Source organism: Topomyia yanbarensis, chromosome 2 (genome assembly GCF_030247195.1).
Source record: "Topomyia yanbarensis strain Yona2022 chromosome 2, ASM3024719v1, whole genome shotgun sequence".
Classification (NCBI taxonomy): Eukaryota; Metazoa; Arthropoda; class Insecta; order Diptera; family Culicidae; genus Topomyia; species Topomyia yanbarensis.
Genome location: NC_080671.1, coordinates 414,393,539 through 414,411,745, shown reverse-complemented (window position 1 = coordinate 414,411,745; position 18,207 = coordinate 414,393,539). Strand labels below are relative to the sequence as shown.

General features: G+C 39.2%; 1 protein-coding gene across 1 annotated transcript in view; it reads right to left on the bottom strand.

The window, feature by feature from the left end:
- Positions 1 to 18,207, bottom strand: part of LOC131685117 (hemicentin-1-like) — a 574,669-nt gene that overhangs the window by 473,888 nt on the left and 82,574 nt on the right. The window lies entirely within an intron of this gene.

The window sequence follows — 18,207 nt, the reverse complement described above, 5'->3', positions numbered from 1 at the left end:
TCCCATCATCCGTTTACCCATTATCGTATCACCGGAAACATTTTGCAATGGCCCATAAATCGTGCGCTAAAGTGCCCTTGCCACAGGAGGGGTGAAGAAATCGCATCGTTATCGGTCAGGAACCGTGACCCTGTGCGAAACTCGGCGCTATCAAAAATCGACTGACCCGAATGTTTACTGGATCCGTGAAGAACATTCCCAGATTATGGAGGAGGAGAGTTGTATCTTTTATTTCAAATCAATCAAGCCACCCAGGTGCTTAATCCTCTTCAAACGTATGACATTGCAGATAAATCTACAGCCGAGCTAGATTTATATTTTCACAAAATTTTTGCTTTCGGTTGGTTGTCCATATTGACGGCTCCGCCGTCACCGTTTTTGAACACCTTTCCCGCACCGTTTTTGAAAGATCTCAAAAAATCTGTTTTTCTTTATTAGTTATTAATTTAAAAAAGAATCGAAAAAGGATTTGATTGTTTCCCTTAGTTTATTAGGCTGCAGGCCCCTACGTGAGCTTAACAGAGCCGTTGTTCTTTGATACATTTACAACAAAGAAACACTGGGCGAAGATCACGGTCGAATGTTTTAATATGATTCTTCGATTCGCTGACTACGACCGACCGTGAAGTCTTCTTCCTTGTAGTTTGCTGCATTTTTATGAGATGTTGAATTAAAATTTTGTCGTAAAAGATGACTCATATTCTGTAACAAAATTCTTCGAAAAATACTATTTTGCTGAACTAAACCATTTTTTCTCAAAAAAAATCGTGGAAACCCTATTACTGCTTCACCGCCATTTAAATTTTCTTTCTTATTTTCACTTGCAGTATAAATGTAATGCATATAGTGACATCTAGTTATTATTTTCCATGCAAATTGCGAAAAATTTAACCATCCGGTAGATTTGTTCGACTCAGTTCTTATTTCCTGGTGCAACTCAGGGGTGGGCGGATTTAATATTCAATAATTCGTTTTAGTCTGACCAGTCCAGCGATCAGTGCGTAGACGGTGCCTTGTTTCAGGGTCATAAATGAAGGAATACGTCAGTTTTGTTAAATTCCTACCACCTGAACACCGTTGGCAATGTCGGATAACAAATGTCCACAAGTGCCAAGTTCAACGGAGATTGCACAACCGTTAAACTTGCGAATTACGCTATCGGCTGTACCCGTTGTTCTTGTAGGTGATAGTAAATAGTGGAATTGTAGCAGAGCCACATTCCGAAAATGATGAAACTGAATAAGTAGATCTTTATAATCGGTAGTAGGGGAGAACGGAGCTAGTTGGCAGTGTTTTCAGTTTTAATTTTTTACCGCTTTAATTTAGGAACATCTTGCACAATAGAATATGTTGCATAAAAGGGCAGGATGTTGGAAACATCTCTGAATTTTATTAAATTAGAAGGAATACCACGTGTTTCGATGATGCACATACTTTGAAAGCTTTGTATTGCTCACTGGTTCGTAGCCTACTCGAGTATGCAGTTCCTGTTTGGGCGCCATATCATGCAACGTAGATTGCACGCATGGATAGAGTTCAAAAAAGTTTTATTCGCTATGCACTTCGACGTTGATAGTTATAGATATTTAATATATTTTTAGATTTCACTATAACTTATCTTCTCAGGGAAAATATTGAATATTGAGAGAAATAATAACAAAATTGAATGCGAGTAACCTACTATTGTTATATTCATTGATTGAACCTATTCTAAATCCCTAATTTAAGTTCTCTAGTTCTAAATCCTTATCCTAAGTTTTATGGTTAGTATGTACAAAATTACTCACGTTGACCCTATTGTGTAGTGTGTGTTACGTGTGTGGGCCCGTAAAGATGACACGATCCTCTATCGCGGGTTCTCCGTGTTGTCTCGTTGCTGTTCCGCGTTATGAAGGCGGTCGGTGTTAGTCGCAGGTCTCCGGGACTCCTCAGGTGATCTTCACCACCACGTGCCAATGCGGCGGTCTGAATATATGACCTTTTTAGATGGTTCGATAGCTTCCGCAGCCTCGATATGGGTTACGAATCGGAATGTGCGCGGTATGGAGAATATATTTAATCCATAATTAATCCGCAGTGACGCCGTCTGGATACTGACAATGGGACAGCGTGGCTGGGTGCTATACCAAAGGAGTAATCAGGAATTACTGGAATGAATGCGAGTTCTGGACAATCGCGGGGTGATGCTTTTATTACCTGTTCCGTCTGTCGAGGCCAACGCTCCGAGGCACTGCGGATCTTGGATCTGATGCGGCCAATATAAAGTTTAGTGCTCAGAACTAGCGGCACTTTTGAAGGATGGACTCGTAGAATTGACGTGGTAAACTTTCTGAACTGTACTCTACGGTGTTCTTAGTCCAAGTGACCGCACTTTGCAATTAGTTTTTTAGCCAGGCAACACCTCCAGTCAGTTCCGATTGACTCGTACGTGTTGGTAGCAACCCGTATAAATGTTTGAGGATTTGTGAAGTGTGTGGAATATTGTGTTGGCTCCTGTGGTACAATACCTGCTTACATCTCTAATTTGCAATTTAAATTTTGAATCAGACGTTTGATGGTTAGTTTTTTTTATTAGTAATTTTTTTTAACAAACAAATGCATATTTACGGAGAATATAGCTATAGTGATATTGGCGCTTTTGGTTAGTTGTTGTTTTAAGGTAAATACGACGCATTTGACTCAGGTTAATCAGTCAATGTAGCCATTTGAATGGTTACAACGTCTGCCATGGAACGACCCACTCAACCTTCCAAACTACACCCACCGGTGCTTGCTAATTCAACTTGAACCTCTTGCTAATCGAAGAGTAAATATTATGCAACGTCTCTTCATATTTGATCTGTTAGCCGGCAACATTGATTGTCCTGCACTACTACATGAACTATGCATCAACATCCCATACCGACAGATTCGAAATCATCAATTTCTTCGTGTTCCTGCACATCGAACCACCTGTACATACAATCAGCCGTTCAGCTCCTACATTAGGCACTTCAACCAAACCTATTCGCTCTACGATTTCAACATCTCCAAAAACGTGTTCAGAAATAGATTAAGAAGCCTAGAATAAGAAATTGTCTGTGTGGCATTTTTACGCCAAAGAAGAATAAATAAATAAAAATAATAAAATGTTTGATGCATTTTCTCCATTTTCAGAGAGAAAAACATGTAACGCGAAAAACCCAACCCCATGGTAAGTTGGCTGTTCGGCCATCTATGGAAGTTGTCCGTCAATGTCAGCTGCTTTCTCCGAACAGCCTAAAAAGCCGTGTAGTTTCTATAGTGGTCGTTTCAACCGACTAAAAATTACACTACGGACTACCTGTTCCGGTGGTAAAAACCCACCAAACAGGGAACGTCAATTCCATAGTATCATGTGACCCGTGATATAGGTAAAATTGTAGAGGGGGTTCAAAATATTCTCAACGACGAACGGAGTCTGGGAAGAGCTGGGCGAACTCCCCAGTATGCTGCATTACGTAGCGGAATGTTCACTCTACGCACCAAAGTTTTTTCGCCGATGATCCGCCTTATTTTGCCGAATTTTTGTTGGCTGGGGGTTTACTGAGACTCTCGAGTGATGGAAGTTCGGTGAAGTTTTGGTGGGTTTCGATTATCAAATTTCGATGTTTACAGACGAACCTGCCAAGAGGCCGTGTGGTATCCTGCCATGAATTGAGCCACTGAGTTCCTGCTCCCATATCGTAGGAGGCGACTGAAAGTAGGAGTCACTGAGTCAAGGTGTAGCTCTGTAACGAGGATTTAATGTCTGGAGGATCTAAAATATGCCTGTCGCGCCCGGAGCATTTTGGGTTTTGCGTTTACTATGTTATGCGACTCTCTGACACAGTGGACCATTATTTTCTTCGCAAATCGTGGGAATCAAATGATCATGTCCCATTTAAACCTGATATGGCTCGCTAAATGCGTTAACATCCCAACTCGCTTGGTGTCCTCTAGTTGTTGTGCAATTTGTGTTGGAGATGAAATGTACAGTTCTCTAATCAACAATGGTTAGAATAGCACAAATCAATCTCCACCATAAACGTACACGGAAAAAAAATCCGTTAATAAATTCATGAACAAAAGGTCGATTTACGAAAACCGTGACCAAGCTCCTGAAATTATGAATAATAAACCTCGTATTCATGAAACTATTTATGTTTTCTAAAATCCAGTTTGCTCCGAATATGTACATGGCGTAACATTAGAATGTTTGCTTGAGTTACTGTTGTTGTTCCCTGAACATGTTCAATTTTTGTTGTGATTCTTGTTCATGATTTGGGAATACAAAGTTTACAGTCAAACATTGTTCATGATTTCAAGAGCTTATTCACGATTATTGTGAATGTTAATGACATTAACGGGATTAAAGTTCATGATTTCCAGATCTTAGCCACGATTTTTGTAACTTCTTTGTGTTCATGATTTCAGGATCTTAGTCACGATTTTGGTAATTTCTGTTCATGTTATCATTATATTTTATTTTAGAGCTTACTTTCAAAGAGTAATGTAACTAATGTTCATGATATCAGCAGTTTTATCATGGATCTATTATTTTTTAGTTACTAACGGTTTTTTACTCGGAATAACGTGACAATATGAACTGGATCATTAAAATATGACTCATTTACGATATCTTGTTCTATATGAACTATATCACGCACACTATTTGGGGTTCTCAGTGCTGTTTTCGTTTTCTGTCCGGACATCACAATGAACCTTATCAAATGAATAACAATATTCCTAATATTTTTTTTTATATCTACTGCTCGTACCTATTACTGATCGTTAGCAGCTGAGTATTTCATGAAAAAGTGCATGGAACAAAAATGGTTCCACGAATAATACTCCCAATTTTGTGAAGGAGTTCACGTGAAAATGTCATTACCATGTTGCATGAAATTGTAAATGATTGTGGATATCTTCTAAATATTACAAGCACACAAATAAATACTAGATAGATCGTGAATCATGTACTAGGATTCATGAACCAGTTCACGAATTCATAAATAATATGTAATGTTTTCGTGAACTATTTCACGAAAAGGAATGGTAAGTTGTGACTATTAAAGGGCGAACACGAAATTATTGCGACACCGAAAATGTCATGCCAATTTTCTTATAATGTTTAAAATCAAACCAAAATTTTAGGGTAGTTTTATACATATATTTACTTCAAAAATCAAAAGAAGAGTTAATCGATGGAAACTTGAGTGTAAAATTGAACGCATTTTCGTTTGATGCCCTCCATCAAAGTCTTTACAGTGTCATCCGGTACCAGTTTCTCAGTTTTTTTTCCATTTTCGTAACATGTCCTTCTCGTCTTTGACTGTCTTCTTGCTCTTCCGAAGTTCCCGCTTCATCATTGCCCAGTACTGCTCCACCGGGCGCAGCTCCGGACAGTTTGGCGGATTCATGTCCTTTGGAACAAAACGGACAGAATTGGTCTCATACCACTCCAGGACACTTTTAGAATAGTGGCATGATGCCAAATCTGGCCAAAATAGCGGAGCTTCGTCGTGCTACTGCAAGAACGGAAAAAGGCGCTTCTCGAGGTACTCAGATTTGTAGATCTCGCCATTTACTGTGCCCTTTGTCACGAAAGGCTCAAGCCGCAAGAGCAGATGGCCTGCCAAATGAGATATTTGGAGGCGAACTTCGACATTTTCTTCTTCTTAAATTTGTCGTCCACGTAGAACTTGCTCTTGCCGGTGAAAAACTCCAACCCGGGAATTTGCTTAAAATCGGCTTTTATATACGTTTCGTCGTCCATCACACAGCAGCCATATTTTGTCAGCATCTTCTCGTAGAGCTTCCGTGCCCGAGTTTCAGCCGTCGATTGTTGCCGCTCATCGCGGTTTGGGAAGTTCTGTACCTTGTATGTATGTAGTCCAGCTCTCTTCTTTACATGCTGGACGTAGCTCCGCGACATGCCGATCTTTTTAGCCAAATCACGGCTTGAGACGTTGGGATTTGCTTTAATCATCCGCTTCACCTTTCCCTCCGTCTTTTTGTTCTCCGGTCCCGGTTTTCTTCCATCTCCTTTGCCGTGGTCCAACGTTAAGCGCTCCTGGAACCGCTTCAACACTCTGGAGACGGTTGAATGGTGAATGTTCAACATTTTTCCCAACTGCCGGTGCGACAGGTCAGAAAATTTCAGGTGTTTGGAAAGAATTTGTTCTCTCGACTCGCGTTGGTTCACCTCCATTTTCGTTGAATCGAAAAACACGACTTCGAGTTTGACAGCATGTAAACAATACACATCGGTGAGAAAGTGTGCAAAATTTGGTTGATTTTTACCCAATGGTAAAAAAGTTATGCCCTGTTGAATGTGTCGCAATAATTTCGTGTTCGCCCTTTATACTGTTATTAAATATATTATATTCAGTTCACGAATACATGAATAATACTACATGATTTCGTGAACTATTTCACGAGCACGGATATTGGATCGTAACTAATATATTAGGAATCATGAACCAGTTCACGAATACATGAATAATATTTGATGATTTTGTGAACCATTTAACGAGCACGGATATTGACTCGTGACTAATATATTAGGGATCATGAATTAGTTCACGAGAATTGAATGGATTCATTAATAAAATTCCAAATTTCGTGAAATAATTTACGTAAAAATATCCGGAATAATTTGATTTTGTGAACTAATGTTCCTATATCAATGAAAAATCATGAGTCAACCTTTGGTTTTATGCATAATGTTAATAAAGTTGTGAACTAGTTCGCGTACTGAAAATCGAATTAGAAATAACTCGGCGGAAACCGTGACTGAAGCTCACAAAACAAAAACAAATATTTCCACTAATGAAAGCGTTATGCGGGCGTTACTGAAGGGAAATTGAACACAATCATAAAAGCCATGATTTTTGTTCATGGTCCTGTTTTCCTAACGTAAAAACGTGATTGGTCCAGAATTCATGGCATTTTATTCACGATTTTGGGAACATTTTTATCGTGTACAGTACCTGGATGAGGTTGTTTACGTTGAGGCAGATCTCGTAATCGAGGAATAGACGAGTACGATTTTTTTTCTTCGTTCAAAATTGGAACGAAACTTTAGGCAGAGATTGTTATGCAAATGAAATGATGAGTATATTTTTTAGAACTGAATTGTTTTGAACGAACATTAGACTTTGCAAGAAAGGTATGTGCGAAATTCACTCATATTTATCGATAAATTTCCAGATGCACTAGTGTTATGCAAAAATAATGTTTTTGGGTCAGACTGAATCGAAATCAATTTTTTAAAGAGTCTGTCTGGTACAGCTAAGAGTCGATAATTGAATTTATTCCATAGCATAGCATTGGTCCACAAGACTGTGTGCTTGTTATTCATAAAACGGGATAGCCAAATTTTGACCACAATTTGTATCGGCCGATTTCAATACTTTTCTACTACGTTTAAACAATTTGGTAAAGGCAAACAACTTGTTATCAAAACTCGATTTTCTCTTCGCGAAGAGAAGAGTTCGAACGATTTTTTACGCTGTTTTAAAAAAATCAACTGGCATACGTTCTAAAGAGCGAATGGATTCTGTATTCTAAGTCAATGAGAGAGTTTTTGATTCTGTAGCGATTATTATATCGGATAAACCTCGACTTTAATTCTAAACAACATTCGTAAAACGTGTCACTACCCTTTCACGTAGCGATACGGTAGCATCTTGAAACGGTTAAATGGGATTTCAACAAGGCGCTTATTTACATGGGCTTAGCTCTTTACAATGACACCGTGTCATAACGTCCGAGGTCATAACATCCGAAGGAGGGTACGTCAGGCACCGTGTCATAACTACTGAGGTCATAACGTCCGAAGGGTGGTGCGTCATAACGTCCGGGACATTATGACGCACACTGATATTGGGATATTATGACGTAGTGGTATTGCGTCATAAAGTCCGGGATAATATGACGTACTCATCGTTTCGGATATTATGGCGCATAGGCACTGCGTCTCTACGTCCCGGGTCATAAGGTCGCAACAGGGGGTGCGTCATAACGTCTGGGACGTCATAGAATCCGGCGTCTGGGACATTGTGACGCACAAGGTGTGTGTCATAAGATCCGAAAAGAAATATGCGTTATAAAGTGCGAGAACGCATGACGCACACCCGTTTCCGAATATTATAAGGTAATTGTTTACTTTAGGTACTTCTTCCCTTATAAGCGGAAAACATGCTAGTTTAGTGTTGTAGATTCTTAAAATAGGGGCGGAAAGCGAGAATTTTAATAATTCATTAATAAGTTTAAAAATAAGTTGTACCTGATAACCTTGCTCGTATGGTTATTGTGCTCACGAAAGTAAGGCTTTTGGCGAAGCTAGCATAATGCGGCTATGCCGCATTGCCGAGTCCAAGGATCCGAAGCGGCGCAAAGTCGTCTTGTTACTTGTCATCGGAATCGCAAGAAAACCAGTGATCCACTCGTTTGCCCGGTATACTCAAACATAAGGGCTATCCCTAGCACACTAATGAAACGATGTCGCTGCCGCTCAATCGAGTTTAAACTAGGGATAGCCCCTATGTTTGAGTATACCGGACAAACGAGTGGATCACAGGTTTGCTTGCGATTCCGATGACAAGTAACAAGGCCACCTCGTCCGGCGGATCCTCAGCAGCTTTGCGCCGCTTCGGATCCTAGGACTCGGCTAGGCGGCATAGCCGCATCAAGCTAGCTTCGCCAAAAGCCTTACTTTCGGGAGCACAATAACCATACGAGAAAGGATGGTAGGTACAACTTATTTTTAAACTTGCATTATGACGCAGGACTACTTTCGGGCGTTGTTACACTAGAATAATTGCGGATTTTATGACGTGTATTTATTTTAGGACCTTATGACGCACTATCGTGCATCAGAATGTCCCGGACGTTACGACGCACATTATTTTGGGACGATATGACCTGGGACACTATGAAGCAATTCTTATGCGTCACAATATCCGAACCTATAAGTGCGTCACAGTGTCCAGGGTATCGACTGCGACATAAGATCCGAAATCGAATGTGCGTCATACCGTCCGGGACATAATGACGCACATCCGTTTTCGGATGTTATGACGCAGCCTGATGCGTCATAATGTTCCGGACGTTATGACGCACCACTAGACTGCCCAGAAAAATGATGAATTTTTGAAAACTCAATCGGCCCACCCCTGAGTCGATTCCTAGTCCCACCAGGAGTACTTGCACCAAATTTGAAGCAAATCGGACAAGTCTTACTACCGGACCAACGTGCCTGAAGTTTGTATGGATTTTTTCAACAATTTACATGGAGAAAACTCCCTAGTTCGTATTTTCGCCACTAGGTGGCACTGTATGCATCGTATTATCACTATAAGTGAAAATAAGAAATATAATTTAATTGTCTACAACTTTGTCGAAGACTGCTAGTAAATCCGGCTTTGTTAAAAGAAGCTATTAAACTTTTAACGAAGTGATGTCTGAGTCAGTTTTGCATGGGGCCTAGCAGTGCATGGTTGTGTATCAGTACTCGAGTCCCGCGAACTATACATTTTTGTGAAATAATCGTTAGATTTAGCTGAATAGTATAATTACAATAATTGTATTAAATAATACGGGCTATGTTTTGGTTAGAAAATTTTAGTTCTACCTGTGACCGCATAGAGGGCGCCACCACTAACTTTTCATAGAAGAGAGATAGAGTATCAAGATGTTCGGATGAAATACTGAAAAATACCTGCTCTATAACTTTGTAGAAGACACCAAATTTCTATCTCTCTCCGTTGAAAAGTTAGTGTTGGCGCCCTCTATGCGGTAACAGGAGGAACTAAATTTTTTTAACCAAAGCATGACTCGTATTATTAACTATAATTCTTGTAAACATACCATTGAGCTAAACCTAACGATTATTTCACAAAAATGTTTAGTTCGTATGAATCGAGTACTGATACACAACCATGCACTGTTAGGCCCCATGCAAAACTGACTCAGACAGCACTTCGTTAAAAGTTTAATAACTTCTTTTAACAATGCCGGATTGGCTAGCAGTCTTCGACAAAGTTGTAGACAATTAAATTATCTTTCTTATTTTCACTTACTGTGATAATACGATGCATACAGTGCCACCTAGCGGCGAAAATGCGAGCTAGTGGGTTTTCTCCATGTAAATTGTTGAAAATTCCCATGCAAACTTCAGCCACGTTGGTCCGGTAGTTAGACTTGTCCGATTTGCTTCAAATTTGGTGCAAGTACTCCTGGTGGGACTAGGAATCGACTCAGAGGTGGGCCGATAGGGGTCATTTTTTTCCTGTCACTCTACGCACCACCCATCGGACGTTATGACACGGTGCCGGTGCGTCATTATGGCCGGGATATTATGACGCACCAGACTGCGTCGTAACGTCCGAAAACGGATGTGTGTCATCATGTTCCGGAATTTAAGATGCACATTTATTTTCGGATCTTATGACGCACCCTTTGTGTGTCATAATGCCCCGGACGTTATGAGGTACATTCAATTTCGGACGAATAAGTATTTTTACATACAGTCTTCAACAATATTATGTAGTTTTTATACCTACACATTTGTCTTGAACATAGTTTGCACGAAAAGTCATAATGAAAAAAGTTATATTTAAAAAACTGGATTTAAGGGGGTTGCCATAGAAAACGCCTTATGAATCGATAACCTTTAACCCTACAAGCTCAAGTTCTTCAACAAAATTCTTCTCTATGAGTATTTCTAAAACTTTGTCGAAGACACCAACTTTCTACCTCATCAGTATAAAAAGTTATTTTTTTTAGTTCGATCATAGTAGGCCATGCCTAATTTCAATTGTTACCAGATTGTGGGGAATATTTATACGAACAATTCCTCCAAAGACGCCCTGTGAATCTATTCGATGGTTTGGCCTCTAGTGAATTACGTTCGCGTTTTTGGCGTTTCCGACCACTGTGCGTCCTAACGGTTAACACACGCACAAAAGAAGAAAAAAGTCCAAAACCTCGAGAGCCAGAGAATGCACAAGACAACCTTAAACGCGGATTAGCACTTATCTCTGTCGCTATACCCTTACGGACTGGAAAAAAACACTTGTGTCGCGATCGAACGCTCATAAACGAATGTAAAAGATATTGTCTGGCAGATCCAAAATCCCGATAATGCACTTGATTTAAATACGCCCTTTTGAAAAAGTATCCTTGTGTAACAATATTTTAATTGCCTGAGGAAATCATGGAGTCTCATAAAACGAACACAACAGCAAAGTTTTGTTCGAATTGGTGATGGTTATATTTCATGGTCAGCCTCAGCAGCGAAGCAATTTTTAGCTTCTGAACTGTACAAGATGAGTAACCAGACTGGGCTTTCAATCTGTCCGCGTATAACAAATGAATGCTTTTGTTGGTGAATGAGTTTACATTTCCTTTGAACTGAAAGCAATCGATTCTACATGAAGCTTCTGTCAGCTTGGAAGAGTGAATGAGGCACTGAGGCAGGTGTTGAAATAGAATACTGGTTGCGGTACATTAAAGCGGAAATAGGATGCAAAATTTATCAAGCGTGTAACATATTATGAATAGCTCGTTCGTATATACACAAGTAAAACTCATTTGACCTTTTTGGTATTGCTTAAAGTTACAGTTTTGCTGCACTAGATATATACATCATGTCTACCTGGAATTATTCGCCAATTTCGTTACAAGTTGATGTGTGGTTTGTCCCCGATGTATAAAAACAGGTCACCAGTTCAAATGAACTAAATAGTGGTCACAAAAAAGCAAACCTCTGTTTGTCAAACTACCCCCACCGCAACTGAATTGTAAACTGTTGTTTGAAATGTTTATAAATTTATTTTATCCACCCGTCAGCAAGCTCGTAGAATTCGACCACAAACACAATCGATCCGAGTACAAACCCCCTGGTCCTCCCTCTCACCAACCCGCCCGCTGCTGGTGACTCATTTTGAATATTAATTACATGCGTATTTTCGAGTTTGCATTCGCTGAATAATGAATGATATGGCTTTGCCGTTTTATGAACCATCGGCGTTGTTCGATACAGTAATTGTGTACCCGTGAAAACACATCCTTTTCCGAGCGTTGTTTGCGTTATTTTTTTTGCCTTCTTCCCTGCTCAAAGCATGGACGGGCGTGGGTGTGGATCTCGGGGTGGTTTCATTTTTTGTCCGATCACCACAACACCGTCAGTCAATATGTACTACCGTTCATCAATAAATCCATCCGGTTGGAAAGCGAACGAAGCGAAGCAATTACTCGCACTTTGAGGGGTTTTTGTTCGTATGAAGGCATCGGGTGTTGCGTTTGCTTCGAATATTGTGGTATTTTTTCTCTGTTTTATGGAACAGTAGATGACGATTTCATGCGAAACAGAATAAGCGCAGTATATATCCGGAAGATTGTTTGGATTGAATAAATGAAACAAACAGGCCCCCAAATATTGGAACGACTATTAAAGTGATTCGAAGAAAAAACATGCCCAAATTTTGTGGTTGAATGAAACGTCTGAAAAAAAGTCAAATAATTTATTATGTAAGAGAAATTGTAAAAAAAAGTTTACCGTGTATCATCATTACTGAAGAACAGCTGTGAGTGCAAATTCGACCTGGATGCCCTACGCATCATCTTCCACCTGCTGTCAAAAAACACCTTCCGCAGTAAATACTTTGTCCGAAATTATCGTCTTCATAATTGCCTTGGCCTCCCATTTATTTATGACCCATATACCGTAGTGATGTAATGACTTTGCCCGTTATCCTAGCGGCACCGGTTCCGAGTCTCGTCTTGATATTGTCCAAACAGCAAATCGGCGTAATAAAAATCCCATTAATGTCCAGCGTGTTCGGTGCTCAAAAAAATCAACCTACAAGAGTATCACCACTCAAGACTCAAGAGACGACACTTGACACTAGACCTCCCGCGGGGAGGGACAGAGATAAATTGTTCGGCCTTTACACCGAAATGGATCTTCTACACTTCAAGTCAAGAGCAACAACAATCATGTCGCTCCGGCTTGTTGGGACCGAGAAGGAAAAAAAAAACAAGACCGGATATACCGAATCCCAGCCCATCCCGAAGTCAGTCAGGGGCTATTCGATACCCGCACATAAATATCGACCGGTAGGTGGATGTATCGTTTTATTTTACGACCTCAGGAGGCTGCTTCCCCTTTCCTGTTTCTTTTTTTCCATCGCCACAACCCAGTAACATGGAATAAATGGTCGAAGATTTTCGGCGACTTATGCAGGAAAGCAAATTCATAAAGTGCGAATGTGAGTAAAATTAAAAGGATACAAACTGTTGCCATCTTCGGCTCAATTTGGGTGAAATTTTTTGCGCTTTCAAGGTTCGTTTTCAGCAGAGATCGATTCTCGGCATTTGGTAGTGGAGACAAAATAACCAAACTCGCTCGGTTCGGAGAAAGCCTAACAAAACATCCCAGGAGTAAAGTGACTCGAGCGTGAATGTGGAGCACATATTTATGCTAATGCCAGTTTTTTTTTTGCCTTGGGCGTGAAATTGTTATCTTTATTCACACATTCGGCTGGTCGGTCGGTTTTCTGATTATCAGGATCGGTTGGTCAGATCAGCATGGGAAAGTGTTTCTATTTAGCAGAGGTTCCGTTCGGAATACGGAGGGAATTTATGCAGAACAAAATCACATGGGATAATATTCAGAAGGGATATAAATAGTGACAACATGAATAAACCCGTGGAAGTGGAATACATACGTTAAACATGAATATTTTATGAGGATAATAGGTCGTTAGTTACTCGCCTATGAATTCGATATGTATGGGATGGAACTTTCACGAAGAAATGACATTATGGTATACGTATAGCATAGTGTCGATGTTAGGTAACTCTGTACACAACTATCATATTGCCGCCAGGTCCATGTTTATATAACAGGGTGTTGAATCACGATTGGTACAATACAATTTGTTATAGGGATTTTAAAACAAATATTCTAATAATTTCACTCTCTCACAGTATTACAACACTTCTCAAGACAACATCATTGGAAACCATAAAAGGTTTTCACAGAGAAAAAATCCGCTCATAAATTTCACGATTTCGTGAATTGTATGATTTATGAAAATTGTGACCAAATTCCTGAAATTATGGATCATAAACCTCGTATTCATGAATTTATGCGCATTTCCAAAAAGTAGTTCTCGCAAAAATGTACATGACGTAACATTGCAATGTTTGGTTGGGTTACGGTTTTTGTTATGATTGTTGTTCATAATTGGTTTGTATAAAGTATATCAACTGAAAGAACCACCATTTAAGCGATATTGACGACTTCTGGAGCTTTGTCGTGATTTTCATAATTTCTCATTGTGTCATATCGTGGTATTTCAATAATGAGTTTACCATCGGATTTTTCTGGCAGAGTAGCACGATTTATGTTCATGATTTCGAAACCTTAGTCCTGATATTCGCAATTTATACTCATGCTTTCGTGATACTTTATTCCCGAGTTTCATGTTGAATTCGTCTGGCAAAGTAGTAAGACTCATGTTCATGACTTCAGGATCTTGGTCACAATTTCTATTCATTTTATGGTGATGATTTAGTCACAAGTGGAGTGATTTATGTTTATGATTTCAGGATCATAGTTACGATTTTTGATATTTTAGTCGTTAGTATTGTAATTTATGTTCCTAATTTCTAGATCCTAGACACGATTTTGGTAATTATATATTTATCGTTATCGTTATCGTGATATTTTATTCTTGAGCTCACTTTCGAATTCGAAGCGTGGAGTAATGTGATTCATATTCATGTTTAACCCTTAAGGGCGCAAACCATTCTCTGCAAAATGTCTCACAGCTTTAATACGTTACTATGACAATTTTTAGAAGTTTGTCGCAATGTTGTTTTAAAATATCATTGCGCATGTAAGGGTTAATTACAATCAGATTGTTTATCAGAACGTGACAATATGAATTGGATCATGAAAGTTTGACTGATTTGTGAACTACATCACGAACACGATTTGTGACTCTCTAATATACTGTTTAGCGCGCTGCGTAATTTTCGTTTTCTGTGCCCAATATCACCTCGATCATAATCAAATGAATCGCGACGTTCGAGGTCTTAATAGTTTTCTTATATCTTATGCTCGAACCTGTTATTAGTTGCTAGAAACTGGATATAACTACAGTGGGACCCATTTTTATCAGCCCCTTAATAAATTTAGGCTGATAAAATAGGTACAATTATTTTTCTTTTTTTTAAGGTACCGAAGCTCTTAAAATATTCTTCTACAGTCCCTAGATATAGCCTCATATTTTTTCTTGATTATTTAGCTTAAAATTTCCCTTCAGACAGCGCAAAATTTGAAATTTTTACTTATTTCGGATCTTTAAGATAAGAAAAATATGCTCAAGAAAGGATTTACTTGAATTCAACTTACTTCGTCTGCTAGAGGCCATCAAACTACTAACTATCAATTATCATATGAGGCTGTTAAAATCGGGTCGAAAAACTGATAAAATGGAGGGTAGTTAAAACCGGGGGCTGACAAAAACGGGTGCTGTTAAAATCGGGTCTTCACTGTATATGAAATTAATGAAAAACCCAAAATTTTGTGAAACAGGTCACGTGATATTTCAAGATCATGTGTAGACTTACATGAAATCGAAAATGATGACGGATGTCTTCTAAATATCACGAACACTCAATATTATAGTGAATCATGTACTACGAATCATAAACCAGTTCACGAATCCATGAATAATATTTTATGATTTTTTTAACTATTTCATGAGCACGAATGGTCAATCGTAAAATTCTAGGAATTATGCACTAGTTCAGAAGCACATGAACGATATTTTATGATTTTATGAACTATTTCACGGGCGCGTATGGTCAGACGCAACTATTATACTATGAATCATGAATCAGTTCACGCTTCCATTTTGTGAACTATTTCACGAGCACGAATGGTCTGTTGCTAGGAATCATGAATTAGTTCATGTATACATGAATAATATTTTTCGTTCTTATGAACTATTTCACGAGCTCGAATGGTAAGCCGCAACTATTATTCTAGGAAACATCAACTGGTTTACGAATACATGGAAATTATTTTATGATTTTTCGAAAAATTTCATGAGCATGAATGAAGGGGTTGCAACTTATTTGTTAAAAATCATGAATGAGTTCACGTATGCATGAATAAGATTTTACGATTTCATGAACGATATTAAGAGCACGAATATTGAATCCTGACTAATATATTTGGAATCATGAAATAGTTCATCATTGAAAGGATTCATGAATAATTTTTCGGGTTTCGGGTAGTTCACGCTAAAATATATTTTGATTTTGCGAACTATTTCACGACTACGAATAGCACTTTGTGGAAATTATACTAGAAATCATAAACCAGTTCACGAACACATGAACGATATTTCATGATTTTATGAACTATTTCACGAATGCGCATGGTCAGGTGAGACTACTATATTAGTAATCATGGATCAGTTCATTATGAATAAAATTTCATGATTTTGTGAACTATTTCACGAGCTCGAATGGTATGTTACTAGGAATTATAAATCAGCTCACGTATAACTGAATAATATTTTTCAATTTTGTAAATTGTTGCATTAGTTCGAATGATAAGTCGTGTATATTATACTAGAAGTCATGAACCAGTTGACGACCACATACGAAATATTTCAAGGTTTTGTGCTATTTCATGAGCATGCTTGATTAGTTGTGACTAAATCGCTAGACATTAGGAATCAGTTCACGTATACTTTAAAACATCTTGTGTTTTTGTGAACTATTTCACGAGCACGGCTATTGAATCGTGTGATGATGTTCACAATGATTAAAAGAATTCATGAATAATATTCCGGGTTTCATGAAATAGTTCACAACCACGAAAACCAGATCATGTTCAAGATGAAACAAATCATGAATCAGTTCACGTCGCATAGTCGGACTCTGAATAATGTTCCAAAAGATATGAATAAAATTACGTTTCAACCTTTGGTTTTATGAATAATGTTTAGAAAGTTGTGAACTAGCTCACGTACAGAAAATTGATTTGGCAATGAAATGGCGGAAACTGTGGTAGAAGTTCACAAAACAAAACAAATATTTCTAGTAATAAAAGCATTATACAGGCGTTACTAAAGGAAAACGAAACATAATTATGAAAGTAACAACTTAAAACTAATTTTTTTCCTGCAGCTACATTATCCACATTACCCACATCTCTGGTACAAGTCCGAACACCAACCTATCCAGGTCACTGGGAGCAGGCCCTTCCCACGAGGTCGCTCAGGCAAAAATCCTAGAGCTGATGAACCAATAATTCCAGAATCACGTCCGGATCTACACTGACGCTTCTAAGCTGTAAGAAAAAGTCGGAGTGGGGCTCTGCGGAATGGGAGCTGGTCTGGCCTACTGCCTCCCTAAAAACTGTTCCATTTTCTCGGCAGAAGTCGCTGCCATCAGTCGCTTGCAAGGAGACCAGAGGGAATACCGACTATCATTCTGACGGACTCTATGTCGGTCATATCGGCCCTGGAAACGGGAACGAACCGATAACTACGATATGCTGGGTATCTGGTCACTGCAGGATCGGCGGGAATGAGGAAGCCGACTCATTGGCAGCTCGTGGGAGACAGACCAGAAGATTGCTAACCAAATTGGTCCCATCGACGGATATTATCTTCTACTTCAAAGCACAAATAATGACTCACTTTATATTTACCACAGTAGGACCAACCAGGCCACCTCCAAAAAATCAAGGGAGTACCGGAACGATGAACCGACCGGAGTAACAGACTCGAACAGAGAGCCCTCTCCCGCCTACGAGTGGGACACATCAAAATAATTCACGCACATACGATCACTCGAACTGAACTCCTCTCCTCCCGTATGCCAGGTATACCAAACCAGACTCACAGTGAAACATCTTCTGGTAGATTGCCTAGAATTTCAAAACCTACGAAACGTTCATCAACTTCAATCCGAGACTTTCTGGCCAACGACCCGTCAAGTGAGGAGACAATTATCTCGTTCTTAAGAGGTGTCGAGCTGCTCGAGAAATTGTGAGTACCCCCACGGACTGTTCACCTCTCCCGCTCTGCAGTACTCCAAAATCCAAAGCACGCCAGCGACCCACAACGAACAACCTATCAGTTAGCCTTTAGAATATTGCTAACGAAATTC